At 39.9% G+C, this 13,552-nt stretch overlaps 1 protein-coding gene across 3 annotated transcripts in view; it reads right to left on the reverse strand.

The window, feature by feature from the left end:
* Positions 1-13,552, reverse strand: part of lingo2 (leucine rich repeat and Ig domain containing 2) — an 801,437-nt gene that overhangs the window by 674,503 nt on the left and 113,382 nt on the right. Inside the window, exon 1 of one of the 3 annotated variants that reach the window (XM_061891803.1) lies at positions 5,022-5,247. The exons of the other annotated variants lie outside the window; for them this stretch is intronic. The gene's annotated coding sequence lies outside the window, so the exon portion shown is untranslated. Of the gene's footprint in view, positions 1-5,021; positions 5,248-13,552 lie in introns of those variants that run through there. 3 annotated transcript variants of the gene reach the window in all.

Below are 13,552 nucleotides of genomic sequence, written 5' to 3' on the forward strand. Positions count from 1 at the left end.
GTGGATGCATATGTAAATGTGCAATATATTTATCTGTACAGTATTTATTTATATCTTCACCTTATTGATCATTTACCTGCACTACAACAAGGTAAGGCAACAAAATATTGTTCTTATCTGTACTATAAAGTTCAAATAAACAATAAAGGAAGTCTAAGTCCAATACGGTGCAGCCTATGGTCTGGTAAATATGGTAATGCTGACAATAATATTGCTTATCTGTAATATTTTGTCGGATAGTATGTGTTTTCTGTTTGATATATCAGAAGTGGAGTGTGGGTGAATGGTCAGAATCGGGTTTAAAAATGGCGTAAATTTGAGAATTTAGGACATTTGAGAAGTTTTAAAAATATTAATATGAGCACAATTGTCCTCGATGATATGAATGGGTCGGCTTTGGATTTTTTTTGGAATTGGTTGAAAAATGTTGACGGCCTAACAGTTTAAAATCTGAATGTAAATTTCGGAATTCTGGGAAAAACAGGAATGTTTATGAGTTTGCATGACAACAGAGGGCATGTAAATCCAATCCGGTATGCTCTATGGTTAAAAAAATACGGTCATACTGAAAATAATGTTGATTATCTGTAATAATTTTTAAGACAATATTGTCCAGCGAAATGTGTTATCGGCCCAGGCCTAAGTAGTAGTACAATGCAACCTCTATAGTTCAATGCCTCTAAACTCTAACCCAGGGTTTTTCAACCTTTTTTGAGCCAAGGCCCATTTTTTGCGATGAAAAAATCCGGAGGTAGACCACCAGCAGAAATCATTAAACAACAAAACTCGGTTGACAGTAAAAAGTTGTCGCAAATGTTGGATATGACTTTAAAGCATAACCAGGCATGCATCACTATAGCTCTTCTCTCAAAGTAAATGTACTGTCACCCCCTGTCACATCACTCCCTGACTTATTTAGACTTGTTTGCTGTATTCCTGTGTGTAGTGTTTTACTTCTTGTCTTGCGCTCCTATTTTGGTAGCTTCTTTTCTTGTTTTGGTATTTACCTGTAGCAGTTTCATGTCTTCCTTTGAGCGATATTTCCCACATCCACTATTGTTTAAGCAATCAAAAATATTGCATTTTTTTTTATTTTTCTTTGTGGGGACATTGTTGATTGTCATGTCATGTTTGGTACATTGGGGACCCCATCTTTGCTCCACAGTAAGTCTTTGCTGTCGTCCAGCATTCTGTTTTTGTTTACTTTCCAGCCAGTTCAGTTTTAGTTTCGTTCTGCATAGCCTTCCCTAAGCTTCAAAGCCTTTTCTTAGGGGCACTCAGCTTTGGTTGATTCTTGATTTACGCATTGGACACCTTTTTACCTGCACCCTGCCTCCCGCTGATTCGGACATTTACGAAGCAATCATCAGCTACCGGCTGCCACCTACTAATATGGAAGAGTATTACACGGTTACTCTGCCGAGCTCTAGACAGCACAGACACTCAACAACAACACATCATTTGCAGACTATAATTACTGGTTTGCGAAATATATTGTTAACCCAAATAAATGAAAAACACTGCTCAAATGGCCTTGAAAGTACTGGAAAACTCCAGATTTGTTTCTTCACCAGCGATGGCCCAACACTCATGTGTTTACTGTACAAGGAATATTCTTCTGCTTCACATAGATGGAGATGACTTTTGTCTTGATTCGACACAAGGCATAAATCACCCACTGAGGTCCGAGTACGAGGCTGCACAGGCACATGTTGGTATCTGTCCCGCAGATGTGATTTTTGCACTATTTGCACTTCCTGGGGAGAAACAGGGCTTCCTTGCAGCGTCGAAGATATTGCTGACAGCGTAACTAAGACAAACAGCGATCTTGTGTGATGCGCTACAAGACCTCGGAGACAAAACGCCCGCCGCCGCCTCAGACGAGAGCGACGGATCACATCGCATCAAAAAACCCAACGTCTACTTTTTTCGGATTGTTTGGGCTTGAATCCACTCGACTGCAAAAAGAAGCGAACGCCGTTTTCCCTCCAGTCGTCAAAAAACACTGTTTTTGTCAATTCAGCCGGCATCAATTCACATTTAATTACCTCCTACAGCCCCGCCATGGATTTACTGTATTAGCTCTCAACAGGATTACTGCCGAGTGATTCGGGTAACGACCGAGTTGCTAAAATTAGAGCGAAATCTCATCAACATGCTCAAGACGCTTGTTCTTTTTAGAAAGTAAAAAAAAAAAAAAAAAGGTCAAAGCCAGCGAAATGTCAGCGCCCCCTTGAGTGGCTTCTTAAGTTTGAGGGGTTTGATTGTCTGCAGAAAGCCTGCCAAGGATGCTGGGAGTAAAACCCAGCGGGGGTCCACGTCAACACCTGTTGTTTAAAGTTTTGTGTCTGTTCATTCTCCGAGCACATTTTTCTCGATGTTTATTTCAGCACAAAAGACGAAATAATTAGGAATAGCGCGCAGTCTGAAGACGTATTGTCGCACAGATGTCTAAAATAGGATATAAATAAATAAATAAATACATAAATATATATATATATATATATATATACATGTGTATATATTATATACATATGTGTGTATATATATGTTTATACCTATACATATATATATGTTTATACCTATACATATATATATATATATATACATATATATATATATATATATATATATATACATATATATATATATATATATATATATATATATATATATATATATATATATATATATATATATATATGTGTGTATATATATGTAGGTAGATATATATACACACACAAACATGTATATATACATACACACATTGAATATATATATATATATATATATGCATATATGTATGTATGTGTATTTGTGTGTGTGTGTATATGTATATATATGTATATATATATATATATATATATATATATATATATATATATATATATATATGTATGTGTGTGTGTGTGTGTGTGTGTGTGTGTGTGTGTGTATATACATATAGTAGTTATATACATATGTGTGCACAATTACTGTGTTTATCTTTTAAAAAAAAAATCCATAAAAGGAAAACTGCAGAAAATACCATTTTATTGCAATATTTTAATGAAAATCATCCCTTCTGTTTGTTTTAAAATCTGCTATAAATAATAAAAGTCAAAAAATATTAGTTTTTAGTATTATTACTTGGGACTTTCCACGGGGTCCGTGTAGCTTCCATTTATTTTATTTCCAATTTTTGAAAGGAAAAAAAAAACAAAAATAATTTCTTGCCAATTTTTTATATTTTAATTTCTGAAACTAAATTTGGACAACTATCTAATGACACTTTTTTTTTTACAACAACAATATGACTCCTGCTGAACAAAGATGGTCTGCGTACCTTCCGTTAATTCCATTTCCAATTCTGAAACTAAATTAGGGCCATTTTTTCAAATTTTGTTATTTAAGGCAGATTTTAAAACAACCCAAAAAAGGGTTGATTTTCATTCAAATATAGAATAGAATGGAATGGACTTTATGGTCATTATATTTGCATATAACGAGGTTAAGGACTCCAACTTAAGGTGCGGTAGTGGAAACAAATATGGGGTAAAAATAAAAAACACAAGAGGTAATAAAGGAAAAACTAACAATTGAACGAGACTACTATCCAATAAAACATAATAAGCAATCCTGTACAATATACAAAACACTATAGAAATACAAAATACTTTACAAATATACAGAACAAGACAAGAGTACCGAAGTAATAAATAATCAGATATTACCATAAAATTGGATTTGTGCTGTTTTCCTTTTATGGGTTTTTATTTAAAGATAAACACAAAAATTGTACACACATATATGTATACACATACACACATATATACATATATATATATATATATATATATATATATATATATACATACACATTGTGGAGAGGCGGAGCAGACGGGCCGACGGCGGGGCAGGACACGATGGAGCCCTGCCCAAGATGGCGGCAAGGATGCGGAGAATGCGGCGGAGCAGAAAGGTGGGGTGTGCCGGGAGCGACACCGCCGCAATCTAATTCATGTGCGTGGATCGCGCACCGGCAGACAATCAACATATCTCCTCGCTGTGTATAAAAGGGGAGAAGGAGGAGAGTTCGGGGCAGAAGGAGGAGAGTCCGCAGCAGATGAAGAGCAAGAGCGCCAAAGAGCACACGAGAGACGGAAACGCGGCCGGATGAAAAGCGACCGAGGAGCGAGCAGTGGAGAAGGAGCTGAAAAGTGACCCGACCGGAAATGAGCTTTATTGAAACATAAACAAGAGTCAAACCTGCTCAAGAGCAAAATGTCCTTCCTTGATGGTCCGTGGAACCCGCACGACAGCAAGCAACTGTCACACACATTCACACACATATACAGTATATATTTAGACACAAAACCCGGCCCCCGGTCAAATTTTTTTAACTCAATGCGGCCCCCCCGAGTCAAAAAGTTTTGGGATCCCTGCACTATATTATTATAATATACAAACACTCACACACACACTCACACACACACACACACACACTTTTGTTAGCAAACCTAAACAGGGTCAGCCCACTTAAAGCCCTCGCGTCAACACCAATGCAAGTCAGCGTGAAGCAAACAAAACTGTATCTGTACATTCTGGATCAGAGCAGAGACAATACTTTGCGTGTTTTGTTTTATTTTTAACGGCGCCCGGCAGACAGAAGCAATGAAGATGTTATCACAGGAAGCGGGAGATAAGAGCACATGACATGGTCGGGAATACAAAAGTGGCGCCGTGCGGCATGCATGGCGACAGTGGGGGAGCAGGAAACACTAGCCTATGTTGAAGCAATTACCGCCAGAAAGCCTCAGCAGATTACCTCTGCGACAGCATTAGTGGTCATTGTTGGTAAAAACGCGGTTTCTAGTTTTGTGATCATTTTAAACATGCTAGGTGCTACATGCTAACCAGTTGCACTGTGTGATGCTGCACAAAGAGTCAAAGACAAATGAGGACGAGAACATTCTGTTCAAAAGGGATGATGATGCTCTTGAAGCATGCACATGGCGGTTTATCAACGCCGGAGAACTTACCGACTTGAATTTTTATTCATCATGGGTTGATTGACTTGTGGAATATCGACCTGGCGACAGCAAGTGAGGCCCTCATGCCTCTTCTCTAGTCTCACCTTCTACAGCCAAGTTGAAGCTTCCTTTCAATCCACCCCGCCTCCGCTCATTAAAAATCATGTGCAATAATCAGCAAGCGGCGCTCTATCAGAGGCAAGTTTCCAAACAACACCTTTCCGCCGAAAAACAGTCTTAATACTTTGCAGGTTGCCAGAACATTCATCACCACAAGACAACTGATTGATTATTGTCCAAGCACCTGGCAACACAGGAGTGATTGATTGTGTCTTGCCGGGAGTCACTGCCTGGGGCTGCACGAGTGCTGCCGGCACGAGGGAGCCGTGGTTTATTAAGTACATAGTTATTTGAAAAAAAATATGTACTGTGATATAAAGCAAAGTGATACATTTAATATGATACATGTCGGGAACATACTTCCAATTTAAGGAGGCTGGAGGTGATGGAGTAGCCGCTCATGACTTTTCCATACTTGAATTAGTTAGTTAGCAACATACCCAAAAAAGTTATGGATGGATTTTGATAAAACTTACAGGTAAAGTCAGAAAATGGCACACTTAAATGGATTTAGAGAATGATCCGGATCTACTACATGATACCTTGCATTTACATCAAAGGGCTGCAATCCGATTGGATCTGGCCTGCCAGGGTCCACAAGGTTAAAACATACATATATATATATATATATATATATATATATGTATATATATATATATATAAATATATATATATATATATCTATATATATATATATATATATATCTATATATATATATATATATATATATATATATATATATAAATATATATATATATATATATATATATATACTGTATATATATATATATAAATATATATATATATATATATATATATATATAAATATATATATATATATATCTATATATATATATATATATATATATCTATATATATATATATATATATATATAAATATATATATATATATATATATATATATATATACTGTATATATATATATATAAATATATATATATATATATATATATACATACATATATATATATATATACATATATATATATATATATATATATATATATACATATATATATATACATATACATATATACATATATATATATATACATATACATATATACATATATATATATATATATATATATATATATATATATACATATATACATATATATATATATATACATACATATATATACATACATATATATATATATACATACATATATATACATACATATATATACATACATATATATATATATACATACATATATATATATATATATATATATATATATATATATACACATACATATAATGTACATATGTATATGTATATTTGTTTTGACCTCAGCTCAAAAAATTATTGACTGGTTTTGAAGAAACTTTCAGGAAATTTTCGACATCGCATGAGGAGCATGTGATTTTATTTTGTGGCTAATCCAGATTACCATTTGATTCCGGACTTTTTTTGTTTTTTTTAACCACCGGGAGATTGGTGGAGGATAGCGCTTTACGAGCCCCTTGCCAGTGCTCTCTAGATAATCTATAGTCCGAATAATTTCCAACCCATTTTGATCCAAATAACTATTTCTACAATTATTTGTGAAACAATGGGCTGTTTGTTTTCAGCAGCTCAGTTATTTCCGGCGTGGAACTGTCATAGGATGCCACCTGTGCAACAAATCCAGTTTAGAAAATTTCCTCACTCCTAAATATTCCAAAGTCTACTGTTGGCTTTATTATAAGAAAATGAAAGAGTTTGGGAACAACAGCAACTCATCCACCAAGTGGTAGGCCAAGTAAATTGGAGTTTATAGTGCTAAGACTTTCTGCACAGTCAGTTGCTACAGAGCTCCAAACTTCATGTGACCTTCCAATTAGCCCACGTACAGTACGCAGAGAGCTTCACGGAAAGGGTTTCCATGGCCGACAGCTGCATCTAAGCCATACATCACCAAGTCCAATGCAAAAAGTGGGATGCAGTGGTGTAAAGCACGTCGCCACTGGACTCTAGAGCAGTGGGGACGCCTTCTCTGGAGTGATGAATCACACTTTTCCATCTTTGTTTGGAGGTTGCCAGGAGAACGGTATATTTCAGACTCTATTGTGCTGAGTGTGAAATTTGGTGGAGGAGGAATTATGGTGTGTTTTCTTTTTTCATGAGTTGGGGTTGGCCTCTTAGTTCCACTGAAACGAGCTTTGAATGTTCCATGATACCATACCATTTTGGACAATTCCATGCTCCCAACTATTTCGGAACAGTTTGGAGCGGGCCCCTTCCTCTTCCAACATGACTGTGCACCAGTGCACAAAGCAAGGTCCATAAAGACATGGATGACAGATTCTGGTGTTGATGAACTTGACTGGCCTGCACAGAGTCCTGACCTGAACCGGATAGAACAGCTTTGGGATGAATTAGAATGGAAACATAGCCAGGCCTTCTCCACCAACATCAGTGTGTGACCTCACCAATGTGCTTTTGGAAGCACGGTGGAAAATTCTTATTAACACACTCTACAACCTTGTGGACAGCCTTCCCAGAGGAGTTAAAGCTGTGATAGCTGCAAAAGGTTGACCCACGTCATATTGAACCCTATGGGTTAGGAATGGGATGGCACTACAAGTTCATATGTGAGTCAACGCAGGTGGTCAAATACTTTTGGCAATATAGTGATCAGTCGGCCCGAACGTAACATTTGCTGAATTCTAAACGTCTGCAAGGGAGGGTTGTCCTAACAAATACACAATGACGATCAAAAAAAGACGGTCACAGAGTGCGACGATGACGTCAATGGTTGAGTCGGCTTCCGGATCAACACTTTGGCTTTTTTGAAGCAACCACTCAGACCGCCTGGGATTTGAGTCAAGACAAACATGAGCAAGGATCATCTTTATGTACAATTTGTCAGAGCAGCATAATGCCTCTGCAGGAGGGTAACGCTCTGTGAAGCACAGTCAGACAAACACGGTGAGATAAAAAAAAAAAAAAGGCCAGAGGGTGACGTCACACGTGTCATAAGTCCTGCGTAATGTATGGAACTGGCATTACAAAAGAGCTGAGCAAGAGCTTTACATAAATATTGAAACTCCCCCGGGAGAAGCCTTATTTTATATATTTCGACAAAACCTATATGTGAAGTCGTGGATCACTCGCAAACAAATGTGTCAGCTAAAAAAAAAAAAAAAGCTTTGCCACTATAAGCTGCGGAGTTTTCGCGACGCGTATCAAACACCGTCTTCAGTCATTAGTGAAGTGAATTATATTTATATAGCGCTTTTTCTCTAGTGACTCAAAGTCCTTTGTCACCCATTCTGTTCATAACTTTTATGGACAGAATTTCTAGGCGCAGTCAAGGCGTTGAGGGGTTCCGGTTTGGTAACCGCAGGATTAGGTCTCTGCTTTTTGCAGATGATGTGGTCCTGATGGCTTCATCTGACCGGGATCTTCAGCTCTCGCTGGATCGGTTCGCAGCCGAGTGTGAAGCGACCGGAATGAGAATCAGCACCTCCAAGTCCGAGTCCATGGTTCTCGCCCGGAAAAGGGTGGAGTGCCATCTCCGGGTTGGGGAAGAGACCCTGCCCCAAGTGGAGGAGTTCAAGTACCTAGGAGTCTTGTTCACGAGTGAGGGAAGAGTGGATCGTGAGATCGACAGGCGGATCGGTGCGGCGTCTTCAGTAATGCGGACGTTGTACCGGTCCGTTGTGGTGAAGAAGGAGCTGAGCTGGAAGGCAAAGCTCTCAATTTACCGGTCGATCTACATTCCCATCCTCACCTATGGTCATGAGCTTTGGGTCATGACCGAAAGGATAAGATCACGGGTACAAGCGGCCGAAATGAGTTTCCTCCGCCGTGTGGCGGGTCTCTCCCTTAGAGATAGGGTGAGAAGCTCTGCCATCCGGGAGGAACTCAAAGTAAAGCCGCTGCTCCTCCACATGGAGAGGAGCCAGATGAGGTGGTTCGGGCATCTGGTCAGGATGCCACCCGAACGCCTCCCTAGGGAGGTGTTTAGGGCACGTCCAACCGGTAGGAGGCCACGGGGAAGACTATGTCTCCCGGCTGGCCTGGGAACGCCTCGGGATCCCCCGGGAAGAGCTAGACGAAGTGGCTGGGGAGAGGGAAGTCTGGGTTTCCCTGCTTAGGCTGTTGCCCCCGCGACCCGACCTCGGATAAGCGGAAGATGATGGATGGATGGATGGATGGATGGACTTCAAAGCGCTTTACATAGTGAAACCCAATATCTAAGTTACATTTAAACCAGTGTGGGTGGCACTGGGAGCAGGTGGGTAAAGTGTCTTGCCCAAGGACACAACGGCAGTGACTAGGTTGGCAGAAGCGGGAATCGAACCTGCAACCCTCAAGTTGCCGGCACGGCCACTCTACCAACCGATCTAAACCGCCCGGTGTCGACATCGGAGTCGCCCAGCGGGGGACCCGCGACCACGCTGGAGCGCCACTCTGCTCCGTCGTTTCATGCACACGGAGCGCCAAACTTTCATCTAATTTTAGCGCTCGCCGCATCCTTCATTCAAACGCTCGTTATCGCGGGCACATCTGAAGACGACTGAAGGCATTTAACTTAACATATTGAACACAAATAGCCCTGACAAAAGCCGTCGACACATCCAGATGTCAAAACTACGTACTCTGAAATGTAGATTTTAACCAAGATGGTCTCGTAACAACTTTTTCGCTAACGATATACCGATTGTGCCGCCCTGAATAATGCCTGATTCATTAATCGGACACAATATCAGCTTTAATCATGCATACTCCCATTATTTTTTAGTGTGGAAAGTTAGAAAAGTTTTGATGAAGTAAAAAATATGAAAAAGCAGTCACATGGACAAAGATAAGACCTTCTAGAGCAGGGGTGTCAAACTCAAATACAGAGAGAGCCGAAATTTAAAACTGAATAAAGCCGCGGACCAAGGTTGAACAAATTAACCTTTTAGGTGGTAGCGTGTATTGTAGCATCCCGGAAGAGTTAGTGCTGCAAGGGTTCCTGGGTATTTGTTCTGTTGTGTTACGGTGTGGATGTTCTCCCGAAATGTGTTTGTCATTCTTGTTTGGTGTGGGTTCACATTGTGGTGCATGTTTGTAGCAGTGTTAAAGTTGTTTATACGGCCACCCTCAGTGTGATCTGTATAGCTGTTGACTAAGTATGCTTTGCATTCACTTATGAGTGTGTACAAGCTGCTTATATCATTGGGCTTGGCCGGCACGTTTGTATGGAAGATAAGCGGACGTGACGACAGGTTGTAGAGAACGTTAAAGACATTGCCTTTAAGGCACGGCCCCCAATATTGTTGTCCGGGCGGAAATTGGGAGATATTCACAAGAATGGTTGCCCAGGGAGATTTTCGGGAGGGGCACTGAACTTCGGAAGTCTCCCAGGAAAATCGTGAGGGTTGGCAAGTATGAGCATTAGCGGTGAATGCGGTGTTACAGCGGCACCGACACTGTATTATAATGGCGGGCCAGCTCTAATGTTAATTTGATATTTCCTCCTCTCCAAGGTTCTCATAGTCACCATTGTCACCGACGTCCCACTGGGTGTGAGTTTTCCTTGCCCTTATGTGGGCCTACCGAGGATGTCATAGTGGTTTGTGCAGCCCTTTGAGACACTAGTGATTTAGGGCTATATAAGTAAACAATGATTGATTGATTGATTGCCTCCAGGGCCAAATGAAATTACATGGCGGGCCAAAGTTCTGTGGTCTGTTGAAACCAAAAATTACCAAATTGGCCAAAATACCCACCAATATGTTTGGAGGCGAAAAGGGGAGACTTTTAATCCCAGGGACACCAAACCTACCGTCAAGCAGGGTGGTGGTAGTATTAGGCTCTAGGTCTATTTTGCTGCCGATGGAACTGGTGCTTTACAGAGAGTAAATTGGACAATGAAAAAGGTGGATCACCTCCAAATTCTTCAGGACAAGCTAAAATCATCAACATGGAGGTTGGGACTTGGGTGCAGTTTGGTGTTCCAACAGGACAATGACCTCAAACACACGTCAAAAGTGGTGAAGGAATGGCTAGAATGAAGGTTTTAGAACGGCCTTCACAAAGTCCTGACTTAAACGTGTGGACAATGCCAAAAAAACAAGTCCATGTCAGAAAACCAACACATTTAGCTGTAATCTAAACTCAAGCAGAAGCTTGTGGATGGCTACCAAAAGCGCCTTATTGCAGTGAAACTTGCCAAGGGACATGTAAACAAATATTAACATTGCTGTATGTATACTTTTGACCCAGCACATTTGCTCACATTTTCAGTAGAGCCATAATAAATTCATAAAATAACCAAATGTTGTGAATATTTTTTGTGACCAACAAGTATGTGCTCCAATCACTACCACAAAAAAATACAAGTTGTACAAATTATTGGAAGTTCAAGACCGCCATAACATTATGTTGTTATATATATCTATCTATATATATATATATATATATATATATATATATATATATATATATATATATATATATATATATATATATATATATATATATATATATATATATATAGCAGCCCCCCATGTCAAAAAGTTGGGGACCCTGGACTAATGCTTTTGGTAGCACCTCATGTCCATAATATTTTAAATGGATGCAGTAAGTTGAATAATGCGGACACCTTTGTTACTGAATTCCTTCTTAAGCCTTGGAAACATTGTATCTGTAAATAAAATGGAACTATGAGTGTTTGATCCTTGTTTGTATTGACATAATTATTCATTTAAGGACATGTAGCACATATGTTTAGCTTGGGTGCTTAGCTGTTGTGTAGCTGCAAGCTCTCCCATCACCTACCATGTTTACTTTTTGTAAATGACTCGACTAAAATACAAGAAAAGACCAACAATGTAGGCTAAAAGGAAGACATTTAGATGTTTCCGTGCATCAGCACGGAAATGTTCCGTGCTGATGCACATGCTCAGTAGCGTTCGGTTGCTCATTCTGACGGGTGGCTCATTTCGAAAAGACCAACGATGTAGGAGTCACACATTAAAAGCGTTACTAAAACGGCCTTCTTTCATCTCCGTAATATCGCTAAAATTCGGTCCATTTTGTCCACTGAAGACGCTGAGATCATTATCCATGCGTTTGTTACGCCTCGTCTCGATTACTGTAACGTATTATTTTCGGGTCTCCCCATGTCTAGCATTAAAAGATTACAGTTGGTACAAAATGCGGCTGCTAGACTTTTGTCAAGAACAAGAAAGTCTGATCACATTACGCCTGTACTGGCTCACCTGCACTGGCTTCCTGTGCACTTAAGATGTGACTTTAAGGTTTTACTACTTACGTATAAAATACTACACGGTCTAGCTCCAGCCTATCTTGCCCATTGTATTGTACCATATGTCCCGGCAAGAAATCTGCGTTCAAAAGACTCCGGCTTATTAGTGATTCCCAAAGCCCCAAAAAAAGTCTGAATGCTATAGAGCGTTTTCCGTTCGGGCTCCAGTACTCTGGAATGCCCTCCCGGTAACAGTTTGAGATGCCACCTCAGTAGAAGCATTTTAGTCTCACCTTAAAACTCATCTGTATACTCTAGCCTTTAAATAGACCTCCTTTTTAGACCAGTTGATCTGCCGCTTCTTTTCTTTTTTTCCTATGTCCCCCCCCTCCCTTGTGGAGGGGGTCCGGTCCGGTGACCATGGATGAAGTACTGGCTGTCCAGAGTCGAGACCCAGGATGGACCGCTCGCCTGTGTATCGGTTGGGGACATCTCTACACTGCTGATCCGCCTCCGCTTGGGATGGTTTCCTGTGGACGGGACTCTCGCTGCTGTCTTGGATCCGCTTTGAACTGAACTCTCGCGGCTGTGTTGGAGCCACTATGGATTGAACTTTCACAGTATCGTGTTAGACCCGCTCGACATCCATTGCTTTCGGGTCCCCTAGAGGGGGGGGGGGTTGCCCACATCTGAGGCCCTCTCCAAGGTTTCTCATAGTCAGCATTGTCACTGGCGTCCCACTGGATGTGAATTCTCCCTGCCCACTGGGTGTGAGTTGCCCTTTTGTGGGTTCTTCCGAGGATGTCGTAGTCGTAATGGTTTGTGCAGTCCTTTGAGACATTTGTGATTTAGGGCTATATAAATAAACATTGACTGATTGATTGATTGATAGGCTAAATGGAAGACATTTAGATGTGTTTGCTTATTGAAACCTCTTGCAAGCATTTTTCATGAAAATGGTCAGGAAAAATAGTTGTGTAAATAAATGAACACTGAAATTCAAGTATTTCTTATACATAAGAAATACTTGAATTTCAGTGTATTCTAGCTATAAATATATTCCTCCCCAATCTCCCTAATTCGGAGGTCTCAAAGTTGGCAAGTTTGCTTTAAAATACCTACTTGTAACGCCAGTGACAAAGTCAACTCTTAATCTGCACGACATAGCTCATTTTGATTGGTAATTAACTGGCGGAAATGTTCCG

This window comes from Nerophis ophidion, linkage group LG29 (assembly GCF_033978795.1).
Source record: "Nerophis ophidion isolate RoL-2023_Sa linkage group LG29, RoL_Noph_v1.0, whole genome shotgun sequence".
NCBI classification, from domain to species: Eukaryota; Metazoa; Chordata; class Actinopteri; order Syngnathiformes; family Syngnathidae; genus Nerophis; species Nerophis ophidion.